The sequence below is a fragment of the Sardina pilchardus genome, chromosome 13 (assembly GCF_963854185.1).
Source record: "Sardina pilchardus chromosome 13, fSarPil1.1, whole genome shotgun sequence".
NCBI classification, from domain to species: Eukaryota; Metazoa; Chordata; class Actinopteri; order Clupeiformes; family Clupeidae; genus Sardina; species Sardina pilchardus.
This window is the reverse complement of record NC_085006.1, coordinates 5,397,925-5,412,626: the sequence shown is the minus strand read 5'-3', so window position 1 is coordinate 5,412,626 and position 14,702 is coordinate 5,397,925.

Sequence of the window (14,702 nt, the reverse complement as noted above, 5' to 3'; positions counted from 1 at the left end):
AGATTAGAACAACATGCTCGAATTCACCAACAGAGTCGCGGCAACGTTGGTAGATACCAGTGATGCGCGGGTACGTGTCTGAACGCCCCGCCCCACCCCGCCGTTTACAACTAACCCGACCGCAACTCGGACCGCAAAAAAAAAATATTGAAATACAGGACCCGACCCGCTTCCCGACCCGCTTATTGTAAAAAGTAGCCTAGTCTAACTTAGTCGTAGCGTCATTGAGCTATGCAAAATTGGTATCTCATATGCATGTAAAACAATAATATAGCCTATATTGCCTAATTATATATAGCCTATAATTGCTCAGAATTTGGGAAACATGCATTTAGTCTACCTTTTTTTTGTTCCGTGTCAGCATTCATCCAAAAATGTGGCTGTTTGACTCAACATTGAACATAATTAGCCTAGGATTTTCCTATACAAATTCTGTTTCAGCCGTTCCTCACATGAATGCCTTGAAGCTCTCCCAAGCATGAAATGCAGGCATAGAATATTATTAAGAAACTCTTTATTAACGTCTTCATCAATGGACCAAAAGTCCATTGCTCCGCGATTATAAATTGCAGCGAGATGAAACCTTTATTGGACGACGTGGGGAAGAGCAGACGTGGGGCTTTCCAACGAGCCACTAGGCCTATAAGTTGCGCAAGGACGCACATATTGCATGCTCATACCAATTGTAGGCTATATGCCTTGATGACATTAAATTAAGAAATATTTCCTGATTTGGGAAACTTTTAGTTTATTTTTCTTTCCATAATACCATTCGATCTTGCTGGAAATTATCAGACTTGAGAAACACGCATTGCATCGGCAACTTCGCTGCTCAGTAGACGATTCTGCCACTTTCTGTAGAGGCCAGCAGTTCGAGATAAAAGCTGCAGATCATAGACAGAGAAAGCATATGCTCTGAGAACAGAACACAACTGCATGTCAAGTGTAGCCGAGGGTCTGTCTACGCAGAAACAACAAGTGCATTTCTACATGTTCGTGACAAAATGTGGGGGATAGAATCGCGTTTCAGTGGGAATGCTGCAACTTATGTCTTTTTCTTCTAAAGACAATTATGTACGATATAAATGACAATTTATTTTTTTTACCGACCCGACCAAACATGACCCGCATATCATTAAAAATATTTTTTCTTGACCCATAACCGCGGGTGACCGCGGGTGACCGCGGTCGCCCGCTCGATTTGGATCAGCCCGCGCATCACTGGTAGATACGGATGCCTGCTCTTCAGAGCCATCACCACAAAGGAGCACTAGAGCCTGGTGCAAAACCACCAACTGGGATGGATCGAAGGGCAAGCAAGCACTGCCACACAACGTCAAGACCTTTGTCAACACTAAGCAGAAAGTTTCCTACGATGGGGAGAAGTGGCCGCAAGGACTGCATCGATAAGATCAACGAATGCCTTCGCAAGCCCCGAAACCCTGGCGATACATTTTCTTTCCTTTAATTCAATAAAACATTGTTTATCTGAAGAACTTTTCCGAAGGTTGTCTTGTCTACCAAATCCTAAACTTAAATAGAGTAAACATTTTATCTTATGAAAAAACTCTTAGGGGGAACAGTTAGGCAGCCCTTCCTCCATTATCGTAGTAGGACTATAGGCAATTTATTAGAGGGGTCAAAAAAAACTAATAAAGGCTAGACTAAATGTGTCACTTTAGTGATTGGCTCTTTCAAATGCAAATTAGGTGGATGGGCTTTTGAATGGGCCTGCTGCAGGTGAGAGGACAAATCCTACGAATTTATTGTTTTTAGAAAGTGCCATTATCATTGCCATATTCTCTTAAAACATAGGCTATATATTTGAAAACGAGTTGATTAAAGGCTTCTAATGGTGTCTCTATAATATGATAAAAGCAGAGATTGAGATGTGTGTTTGGAACAGTTTTTCAAATCCCCCGGGGGTATTTAGACTCCAGGGTGTTAAGCACTCATTCACAACTGTCCCATCGCTAAATGCCCTCTTGTGTTGCGTGATCACACAAGTATACCTGTCGTAGTGTGCTTTTAATTTGATATGCCTAATTATTATCTCCGCCAAGGATATAGGATGAACAAAGTCTATGGATTTGCTATCCAGTAGCCTAATAATAGGCTATGTGCCACGTCCGATTTCGCAAGTGGTGTAGTAGGCTACATTTAAAAACAGACAGCCGCCTGTGAGATCCATTTCATGAAGAGCATTATTGTCTTGTGCGATCATTCCCCCTCCCCCACACTCGTCTAACCAGTTCACTACATTATAGCCTATAGCCTATGCGGCACTGAGGACGACACTTGAGCCCGACACTATGTCAATGTAAAAATGTGTGTGAGTGCGCGCTGAACCACGAATTAACATATTAACTTTTCTTTTCAGCAGACATCGCAAACATAAAAAGAATCTCAAAACAGGAAATCTTTCATTTCTTTTAATAAATCGATTCATTTTGTTTTGACGGGTTCCGGAGAGGTTCTTCGACTGGGTTTCGAACCCTGGTCGCTGGCGTACGATACCTATGCTTCAACCACATGCGCCACAACTGGATGTGAATTTCGAGAGGCTTTATTCGGCATATGTACTTGAACGTCGCCGTAGCCTACTTGAACGTCGCCGGTTAAAATGTACAAGCCTCCGTTTTAAAATAGCTTAGGCCTACACATTTCTAAGTATTCCTAGCATGTAAATGTTGCCAAAATGTCCATCTTGTCCATCTCTTTCGTCTTCGCCTTGACGTTGACAATAATAGCCTATTCACGGAAATGCGGTCTTGTAACCGTAGCCTAATGAATTCATGAATTAATCTAAGGTTGCCTTTCGAGTAGCCTATTTCAGGTTGAATTGAGGGCTATTTCCTTCTGATAGGCCTATAGGTTTCTAAAACCATTTTCATTCATTTCAACAATGGTTTATTGAAACGTCGTTTGATTAATTTCGCCAGTCATCACTTTCATTTTAAGGATATAGGATGAACAAAGTCTATGGATTTGCTATCCAGTAGCCTAATAATTAGGCTATGTGCCACGTCCGATTTCGCAAGTGGTGTAGTAGGCTACATTTAAAAACAGACAGCCGCCTGTGAGATCCATTTCATGAAGAGCATTATTGTCTTGTGCGATCATTCCCCCTCCCCCACACTCGTCTAACCAGGTCACTACATTATAGCCTATATGCGGCACTGAGGACGACACGACACTTGAGCCCGACACTATGTCAATGTAAAAATGTGTGTGAGTGCGCGCTGAACCACGAATTAACATATTAACTTTTCTTTTCAGCAGACATCGCAAACATAAAAAGAATCTCAAAACAGGAAGTCTTTCGTTTCTTTTAATAAATCGATGCATTTTCTTTTGATGGGTTCCGGAGAGGTTCTTCGACCAGGTTTCGAACCCCGGTCGCTGGCATACGATACCTATGCATCAACCACTTGCGCCACAGCTGGATGTGAACTTCATTAGGCTTTATTCGGGAAATGTACTTGAAACGTCGCCGGTTAAAATGAACAAGCCTCCGTTTTAAAATAGCTTACACATTTCTACTATTCCTAGCATGTAAATGTTGCCAAAATGTCCATCTTGTCCATCTCTTTCGTCTTCGCCTTGACGTTGACAATAATAGCCTATTCACGGAAATGCGGTCTTGTAACCGTAATGAATTCATGAATTAATCTAAGGTTGCCTTTCGAGTAGCCTATTTCAGGTTGAATTGAAGGAAATAGTCCTTCTGATAGGCCTATAGGTTTCTAAAACCATTTTCATTCATTTCAACAATGGTTTATTGAAACGTCGTTTGATTAATTTCGCCAATCACTTTCATTTTAATGATTAAATGAGACGGATATGCGGAGCATTTCTCTCCCTCTCCGTTGACCAAAACGTTGCTCTGGCATCTCTGCTGGACTGACTGAGTTATAGGCTACGTCGAGTGAGAGAGCTGTGAGGTAGGCTGTAAACATTCGAAAACTCGGGCGGTCTATGTTGCCCCCTTGCGGTTGCAGTTTTCCCGATGCTTCGGGAGTCCCGATGTGCGGGAATGAAAGGAGCATTCTCAACCCGTACCATCTGTATGTTCTTGAATATAAGAAGGGGCCCCTGGGTGCATCTTGAATGCTCTAACATGGCTGCGTTACAGCGGATTCTAGAGCTGAACCATAGAAGGCGTCGAAGAAGTCGTGTGTATGACACTAATGCACACATTAGAATGCATTTCTGTCCATTAGACATCTATTCGGATGCTGCAATTATTGGCAAATACAGGCTGCCGGGAGAGACCATCAGGCAGCTGATTGACAGCCTCGGGCCACAGCTCCAGCGACCAACAGGGCGCACCTTTGCACTAACTCCAACAGTGCAGGTGTTGGCTGCCCTGCGGTTTTATGCCACAGGGAGCTTTATGGAGGTTGTCGGAGACGTTCTGGGCCTCAGCAAGGCCTCGGTGAGCCGTGCTGTAGCAGCAGTTACGCCTTTGCTGCTACAGCATGTGCAATCCATCAGCTTCCCCACCACAGCTGATGAGATTCTGCAGGCCAACCAGGCTTTTCATGCAGTAGCCGAACTGCCAAGGGTGATTGGAGCAATTGACGGGATCCTCATCCGGATGGCGAGTCCGTCGCAGGATGAGCCCATGTTCATCTGTAGGAAGGGGTACCCGGCCATCAATGTACAGGTCACGTGCAATGCAATGTTTACCAACGTGGTGGCAAAATGGCCTGGGCCAACTCTGGGCTCCATGAGCTGGCCGAAGATGGGGGGTTTGCTAACAGCTGGCTCCTGGGCGACAGTGGGTACCCTCTTCGCCCGTACCTGCTGACTCCGGTTCTTCAGCCAGCTACACCTGTGGAGCACAGGTACAACGAAGCTCATGTCAGCACCCGCAACATCGTAGAGAGGGCCATTGGCATCTGGAAGCAGCGTTTCCGGTGCATCAGCCACTCCAGTGGTGGCCTCCAGCTGGCGCCGGACAAATGTTGCTCCGTAATTGTGCCGACTGCTCTTCTGCACAACTTGGCAGTGCTAGCAAATGCCCCGCTTCCTGAGGAGGGGTTGCACCTGGAGGATGTGGCAGGTCCTCCTGATATGCCACCCGAGCCTGGCAGACCCCATGCTGCTGGGACAGAAATCAGGAGACGCCTTATTAATAATTTATTTGCTGATTAACTTTTATTTATTATTATTTTTATTTATTTGTTAATCTCTTTTTTTTTTGGGGGGGGGGGGGGGGGTGCTTTCAGTTAGTCTATTGGCTATAGCTATCTTGTTGATTTGGTCTGTTTCTTTCATTTAGTTTCATTTCATTGTTTGTTTTTTTTTCCCCACACCTATGATATATAATTATTAGTTTCAAACATTACATTGTTTGAGATTGACAATGGTGTAGTGGTTAGAACGCTGGACCCATGGGAGAATCATGAGTTCAATCCTAGCATGGTCAAACTTGTGACGCCTATTAACTTTTGAACTGTCTCTAGATGGCTGCGATATGAAATACCTACAGTCTGAATTACTGTGTGTCACTGATTTGGGAATCGCTGTCACTGTCTTTAGCATCTACAGTATAACCAACATAGGCTACCCTGCCTATGGTCTGTATGGTAAAACAGTACATTTTATCATGGTGATAGACTTACAGCTTACTATACGAGAATCGAACATCGGTCGCACGCTTAACATGCTGAAACGCTACTCGCCACACCACTGACAATCTCCGGAAGTAGGAACGGAAAGGTCTATCTCTCCCTCGTGTAGCCTAGGCCTGTAAAGGCGAAAGCTTCCTCTGCTCCAACACTCCACACGGGCTGTCCATGTTTTATAATGCCGTTTGAGACTTTTGACCAAAGCGACTCAAGAAGATGCCAAAAGTTAAGACAATTTAAGACAATAAAAATGTTTGATATCTTTGTATATTTTTAGACCGTCATAGACCAGTTAATGTACACTTAAGCACCTACCCTAACAAGATTCGAACCTTCAACATTCGAACTGTAATGGCACGGACACACTTGCGCGACATATGTGACGGAAGGTGTTGCACGTCTTCCCCTCGTTCGTCGTGAGTGGGCGTTTGGTTTCAATTGCCAGTTAGCAGTTCATAACCAGTCCGTTTTAACTTGTCTCAAGTGTTTCTCACAAATAGACCACCATTTTAGGCATGTACAGTATTTAACAGCATACGAAAATATTACAGTTTTTTACGATTGTTTACACACAAAAATATTTTTTTTCACACAATTAGCTAAATTTTACTAACCTGACTTTCGCCAGATCCTGTAGTTCGCTGTCCGCTTCACACAAGGATCTGGGACTTCTCGATAGGAGATGTATTTCTGAAGGCGGGTCCTTGTAAAACATCCTCGCATGTGATTTGATAAACCACTTGCCTTTTATCTTGAATGACGTGCTAGCCTTCTTCAAGTTCTTGCCAAACCCGGTCGGAAGAAGAGTAAAAACATCCTTGCCACCAACAAATGTCTTCAAAACTATTCTCTGAAAGAATGAATACTCGATAGATTCGACAAAACGGTTGAAATAGCAGAATCAATGTCAGCACAAGACTCCTCGCTGCGTGCCGCCATTGTTATTTGAATCAAACACTCGCTTCGGCGCTCCTGATTGGCTGCTCATTTTTTGATCACTGTGGCAGGGGTTTGGATTGCCCTCGCGTCCAGACCCTTGTGTGGAGCTCAGCGAAACGCCTCTGGTGGAGCATGGCGGAACTACAAGGGTCTGGCGAGAGTCAGGCTAAAATTTTACTCCAAGGAGCAAAACACCCCCACAGATTTGCACAACATTACACACAATGTCTGCTTCACCCTTTTTGCAAAACATTACATACAGTTATTTGTAAAACTCTACACACATTTCCACACCTTAGACACAGATAAGGATTGTGAGGTTACTTCCTTGTCATTACAAAGCCCCGGATTGCCAATGACTACACTAATGAACGAATTGGATAATCACATCCACCAGGTGTGTAAGCACACATGTGCAAAATTGAAAACGCAGCACTCAACTGTGCTATACAGTCTTGTTGCTTTTGCAGTAGTTGCTCTTCAGAGTCAAAGTGTATATACATTATGCAGTAGTTTTTGTTTGTCTACAGATTTTATTTGTTCAATTGATTTCATTGTTGGTTGATTACTGTAACTGATTATGGTTAGAAATACTGTAAGTATTGAAAGAAATACTTGAAATATTCAGTCTACAGCAGTCTTCAGTGTTGTACGGTGCAAGTGCAAGTTTATAGACCTATTTATGTACACTTTCCCTTTGTCGAACTAATCATGAAGAATGTTGTGGGTTTGTCACTATTTTTGGGACATCTAAATGATCCCTTACATAACAATGTCTGGGCAAAAAATCTAGCACATGCTATTTCCTAATTTTTCTTTTTACAAATGTGTTTTGCATTTATCACTGCAGTGTGAAACTGGCTGCAATAGTGTCTGATCATTGAGGACTGTGTTTGTTAAATGACAACTAATAGCATTTTTACAAATATGTGTATATGTTTTGACTGAAGTGTGTATGTTTTGACTGAAGTGTGTATGTTTTGACTGATGTGTGTATGTTTTGACTGAAGTGTTTCATTTTGCAAATAATTTAGGAATTATGCAAACTGAGTGTGGCGTTTGGATAGCTGTGCTTAAATTTTGCTAAAAAGAACTCGGTTTGAAAAATTGTGTGTAAGCAATTGAAAAAAACTGTAATAGCCTACACAAACTATGCAAGCCATTTTGAAATCTTTTGAAACTACTCAATGCAATCTCAAATCTTCACCAGAAACACCAACAGGCCATGTATTTCTCCAAATCCAAGTTTCGTTTATTTTATGGACTACTAGGTGGACGTGGAAGAGTTCGTTAAAACATGAATTTGTCTTAAGGCCTATTCGGACGGGATTAGTTTTATGGGGTGACATCAGGTAAAGTAATAATTACCAGGTAATGTAGTCCCGTCCGGACGCGCCATGTCAGTAAACATAACGGAGTATGTCGGTGACATTTACAGACACTTTTACCTTCCGTAAAACGGTCCGGAGAAATTACCTTAGGTAATATTAATCCCGTGCGAACGCGACCCTCTGTAAAGATGTCTGTAATATTTCGTCACATCCTGATTGGAAAACAATTCCACCATAGTCTGAATGAAAACATGACATGCTGTGTAGCTCCTAATAGGACGTTAGCTAGTTTGCCTATTAGCTTGATATTGTTAGCCATTTCAAACTACTTATGGCATAACATAAAGCTAACGTTTGCTAGTTTAACCAACTTGTAGTCTTTCAAATCTGAAAATGCCGCACGTACCTGACGCAAAGTATCACGTGCACAGCGACGAAGATGTGACGGCAGAACGTAAACGTAGTTACTCCTCCCATGTCAAGTAAAATGACAGAGATGTCTAGTCCCGTCCGAATTGGACATTTATATTACAGAGGTCATATGATAAACCTGCATTACTGTACGTCCCCCCATAAAACTAATCCCGTCCGAATAGGCCTTTACATACGGAACCAAGTTTCACAGGCACTGTTGTAGTACAAAAACTGACCTACTACCTCGTGCTTTCATTGGACAGACGCCTCCCGTTCATCGCGTGACACGTTTTCAAATGCAGCGCTGCCTTCCCGGAATGCTTTGCGGGTGAGTCAAGAGAACAACAAAAACATTGTGATTTCTGGTTGGGCACTCCTGACACTGACGATGGACAAACGGAACTACAAAAACGAACAAACGGAACTACCAAGATACGGCACATGTGCGACTGCCCAGGGGTAGTCGTTCAAACAACCAAACTTTGTGTCCTTGTTTGCGATTGAGAGTTTGAACCTTTTCTAGAAACACCAAATCCAAGAACGACGGAGCGAACTCCCAAGTTTGCGACGCAAGTTAGCATACGAGGCTTCCTAGAAACGCACCCCAGTATGGTACTGAGTCCAGTCATTCATTCAGCGTTGATGGTATTTAGGAGGAATGTCTATCTGATGCTTTTAACACATTCTTCCTTCGTTTTGAAAGGCCTGATCTTAACAGTGACGTTTCTAGGGGTTAAGGAACACCCTGACTCCTAGGGGGGATATGCAATGTCAAGGTTTTATTCAAAAAATAAAAAAGAGAAAGGCCTCCCGTCCTGATTCTATCTGTGGTCGTACACTCCACCACTGTGCTGAGCAACTCAGTGGTATCTTCACCCTCCTTTTCCAGTTGTGTTGATAGCTGTATGCTCCCTTCAATTTGGAAATCTTCTTTTATAATCCCCATCCCTAATGTCAGTAAACCCAGGGAATTAAAGGACTTTAGACCTGTGGCGCTTACCTCTCTGCTGGCAAAAAACCTATAGAAAATCCTAAAGAAGGAAGTTCTCACCCTGGTTGAGGGCAAACTTGACCCACTTCAATGCGCATATCAAACTAAGAAAGGTGTGGATGATGCTAAAATAGTAATCTTAGACAAAATTTTCAAACACTTGGAGAAACCCAAAACTCATGCTAGACTTCTATTTTAAGACTTTTCATCAGCTTTTAATAAGATGCAGCCACACATTTTAATTGAGAGGCTGGCTGCCTATTTTAACTTGCCAGATCAGCTTCTATCCTTCTTCTTAAATTTCTTAACTAATAGGACACAGCAGGTTTTTGTAAATGGAAATGTATCTAATATCATGGTGTCCAGCACAGGGTCGCCACAAGGCTGTGTCCTTTCGCCCTTGCTCTTTATTTTATACACAGACAGCTGCAGGTCCACAAAAAAGGACAGTTTTCTGGTAAAATTCTCTGATTACACTGTTTTATTGTCTCTTCTGCAAGATGTAGAGTCTGACCATGGTCATGTACTCACTGACTTTGCCAAGTAGTGCAATGACAGTTTCCTGGACTTAAAGGTATACTATGCAACGTTTTTCAGTTAATCAATTCGTTCCATACTGTTATATATGATTAAATGAGTCATTACCGGTCGAACAGTGTTTTTTTTGGCCGCTCTAGTGGTCTGTAGCGGTAGAACCACACTTGCAACTTCAGGAGACACCGGGCACGCACCCACGCTCTACTCGAAAATGAAAATTGAAAGCGAAACCGGCGATGAAATCGCCAATCCTGCATAGTATACCTTTAAATGTCTCTAAAGCAAAGGAACTTATCATTGACTTCAGGAAAGACAGGCCAATTGTCAAAGCTAGCAGGATTCACAGTGAGGATGTAGAAGTTGTAAATTCATACATATCTGGGCACGATGTTTGACTCACAGCTGAGGTTTGACATCAACACTGAGATGGTGGTCAGACGTGCCCAGCAGAGTTTATTTGTTGCGAAGGATCAACTCCTTTGGAGTCTCTAAAGTCATCCTTCACACTGGCCACGTTTACATGATGTTTTTAATTCCGAATTAGTTTATTCCGAATTAAAGAGTTCGGAATTAAAATATTCTCCTTCGAGTTTACATGGAAATAATAATTCCAAATTGGCGTTTACATGGAACGTAGGTTAATTCTGCTTTATTGTATTCCGACCCCCGGGACGGGTTCCGATTGGACAGGCGGCGCATGAACCTAGACCGGAAGAAAACCAACTTTAGCTGGCTATCGGCTTTTTCGTCATCTCGGGTTAACATTACAGCATGGACAGTAACATAATGAAAACGGTTTTCGCAGTAATTCTGATAATAGGCCTACTATTTAACCAGCAGCTCGAGAATATTGTCAAGCTTAAAGGGATAGTTCGGGTTTTAAGACACGAAGTTATATGGGTTCCCTGTCAGCAACGTTGTGCATCAGCAATGACTTACCCCCCGACAGCGTCCTGTGAGCCGAGATCCAGCCGGTTTTTGATGCTGAAGAAAGTAGTCCGGCAAGTTTCTGGGGTCACGAAAGTAAAGTGTTTTTCTTCTCAAAACCATACGTGTTCAAAAGAGTGATATATTTGCACCACAAAAACATTGTCCAGGAAAAATTCAAACCTCGTTATCTTGGCACTATTTTTCTCGATTCCTATCACTGCGCGCTACTGACAGCTGGACAACGTTTTTGTATATCACAAATATATCACTCTTTTCAACGCATATGGTTTTGAGAAGAAAAACACTTTACTTTCGTGACCCCAGAAACTTGCCGGACTACTTTCTTCAGCATCAAAAACGATCAAAAACCGGCTGGCAGGACGCTGTCGGGGGGTAAGTCAGTGCTGATGCACAACGTTGCTGACAGGGAACCCATATAACTTTGTGTCTTAAAACCCGAACTATCCTTTTAACGTTTGCTAGCTGAGGAGGAGAAGAGTGTCGGAGAAGGGGGGAAGAAGACGGAGCCGAATTACCAATGAAACGAGCATGCACTTCTTCTTCCTCCTTGTACGAGCATGCGCCAAACAAACGGAATAAACTTTGAATTGGAATAAAGGTTTACATGATCAAGTTAAGAGGGAGTTAATAAACCAACCACTTAATTCGGAATTAAGTTTGATTCCGAATAATCATTTTCAAGCGGAATAAGCGTTTACATGGTCTCTTTTAAAGGACAATTCCGGTGTGATATTGACTTAAAGTTTGTTGAAACATGATACCGAGTGTGAGCGTTTGTCTCAGAGCTGATCTCAACCTGCCCCCTGCACTCCGAAATCCTCCGCTAGCTTGGCAATGCTAAAACAGGTTTTCAATAGCAGTGGCTCGGGCATCGGCTTATCCATGCAAATAAATCACTGTTTTACACCATTTATGAGGCTCAAAGTAGCTCCACACTTTATTGGTAGACTTCTGAGGGCCCTGACATTTAAAACGAGACAGAGAACTTTGAATAAGCACTGGTAGTTTACTTACATGACTGTTTATTCAGGCAGTCACTTCCAAAAGTTTAGCGTTCGCCGCCATCTTGAATTTAGTCACGTGACTGATTTGTGACTAGTTCACGCAAAGATCCTTAAAGAGTTACTTCACCCCATAACTCCACCCACTTTACATTTCTGAAAAAGGCTTTCAAAATGGGCGAGACGTTCTGAAATTTGGAGAGGGAGTGCAGAACTGCTGCAACCAATCAACCATGGTGATTTCGTGTCAATCTGGGAATGAGTGCTGCAGACAATGGGTATTTCTCAAAGTCAAGAACTCGTCCTTGATAGAATGCTTTCTTTCAAGTCGAGTGCTAGAGAGACAAGGCTACACACCTTCCCAGTACCCTCTCCAGCCCTCAAAATCACATGCAGTGGAACAGCCTAGCGAGTGTGGAAGTGAACGTCAATTGTGCACGGTTCCGGCTGCGCGCTTAATTAGAACCGTGGAAATTGTGCTGCTTTTACAGGAGTTCCGACAACTGCAGCTGCACTTTCCTCTAAATAAACTTTTTGGAGTAGCCTACAGTATTTCCACATTCGACTTGGTCTTAACATATCACAATCCGTAGTTTATAATTGTTAGTGTCAATGGAAAGTTATGCCGGTAATTGGCAACAGCAACGGTAATGTTAAACTTCTTCAAAGTCCGTATTGGGCGAAGTTCTGAGATAAATTAATAACAAGTCTATCACAACTTGTTCATGCACATTGACATATGCATTTATGATGAATATGCACAATAACTTGATATAAATGCCTGAGCAAATATACGATGGCATTAACAAAACACTTGATAAATCATATTAGCCTACATTAACACGCACTGCTTCTTTGCATCTACTTTCCATCTCCCTCTCCCTCTTTTTTTTATAAACCGCACCGTCAGAAAATTTCTAATTGTTCATACGCAAAGGATTGTGGGTTATTTCTTCACTCCGAGGATCCATCGATGCATCCTCCAAAATTCTCCGAAATTCTCAGAATGAAGGACTCAGTACTTGTGCTAGAATTTGAAAGCATCTTTGACTTTGGAACAGTGCTTGACAAGATTTGATGACGTAACGTCCTTGAAAAAGTGGCTTGGAAGGAGCAATCCTTGACTTTGAAGCACCCAATGGCTTATCACAGGTAGGCTAATCAGGGTAGCAGGTGTTGTACCCGGTGACGTAGTGTTGGACTAGAAGTGCAGGACAACATCAGCATAGAACTCTGAAGTTCGCCTACAAAAAAGCCACCATCTTTGCCCAAATAAGGAGATCCGGTATCTTGAGATTTTTTCTATGGGAAAATAACATGGGGATTTTCAATTATCGCACCTGTTAAACTCTCGTGGGGATGATGACATTGGAAATGCATGTGACGTTGTGACGATCTGTTTCGACCTCACTCTGACCGTCACTACGGTCTAAAAAGGAATGATCACCTTCGTTCTGCCTATCACCGAGACCATATGTCAAAATAGTCATGTCCATGACCTCCGGAAGCAGAACGACTTGCGTTAATAAATAGCAGAGAATGCTCCCGGGTCAGTCTCCTATCCCTGAACGCCTCAGAATGGTCCGAGCGACAAGGATAGTGACGGTCATCCCTCGGTCTCACAGATCCATAGTTACATTCGTAACCTACGTTTTTCACTACACAGTTTTGTCCACTGCCGTCTAGTGGATACTGTGATCTTCGGTAGGTGAAGACGGCACACTTTGATCTTTGCTACCCCAGAGCTAACTTACCATGGAACTTGCCATAGGTAGTTAGCTTCAATTAACTCCCGGATCTCCTTATATGGGCAAAGATGGCAGCTTTGGATCCTTTTTGTAGGCGAACTTCAGAGGTCTATTCCAATTTTGGACCAACATGCCATGGCATGTTTCAAACTGTAGTGTGCGCGGAGAGCAATATCTCCAATACAAAATCAGACGAAATGTTACTTTTGTCGAGAAACACGATTTTTGTCGATATTAACCCTGGTAATAGTACAGTTCACCACTTCTGAGTATTTTCAATCAATCAACAGTTCAAAAAAACTATTTTAGGGTGCAGTGACCCTTTAAGGCAGAGCAAGATGCGTCGTCATAGTTCATGTCTATGAGCGCAAAATGGGGATCACTTCCTCTGCATAAAGAGGCGTGTCATTGACGTATTCATGGGTTTCATCAGGTCCCTTTCCACAGGTGTATAAAATCAAGCACCCGATTACCAATGCAATTGCTATCAGTCGCTTGATGATGTTCCAAAATAATCTTAGTGCTCTTTCAAGCCTTTATTTATTAATTCTAATATGGAAAATAACACATAAAGCATGTACACTTTCAAGGAATGTAATAAAAACATCAATGTCAATATGTTACTGCTCTCAGTGGCCCTCATTAATCAACAGAGCGTAGAAACCAGCGTATATCTGAGCGCAGAAATCATCTTACGACGGGGCTCACGTGTGATTCATCAAACTTTCGTATCACTCCAAATCCAGCTGAAGGCTGGCTTACATTGCACGATTTTGGTCTGTTTTAACAGTCGGCGACTAAATTTCCAAAATCGGGCGGAAATCTTGGGAGTTGTACTAAAATCTCGGCGCGCTCCCGTCATCTAAATAGTTTAGTGTAAGGTGCCAATCTTAGCGGTTTTAAGTCCGTCGGAGTCTGTCTTTTTCTAGTTTTGCCGTTACGACAATATCAAACATGTTTGATATTGTCGGAAGTCTTTTCAGTCGTGGCTCATGCAAATAGTGACGTGAACATTAAAAACCAATAGTGAGCTCGGTCGAACACGAAAACAGGAAGGGGCAAAATAGGCGACAGCTGTAGCCTATATGATTATTTCTTATTTCATTTCTTATAATTTATTAGTCGGCTATTCTACGTGACAGAACAACTCTATA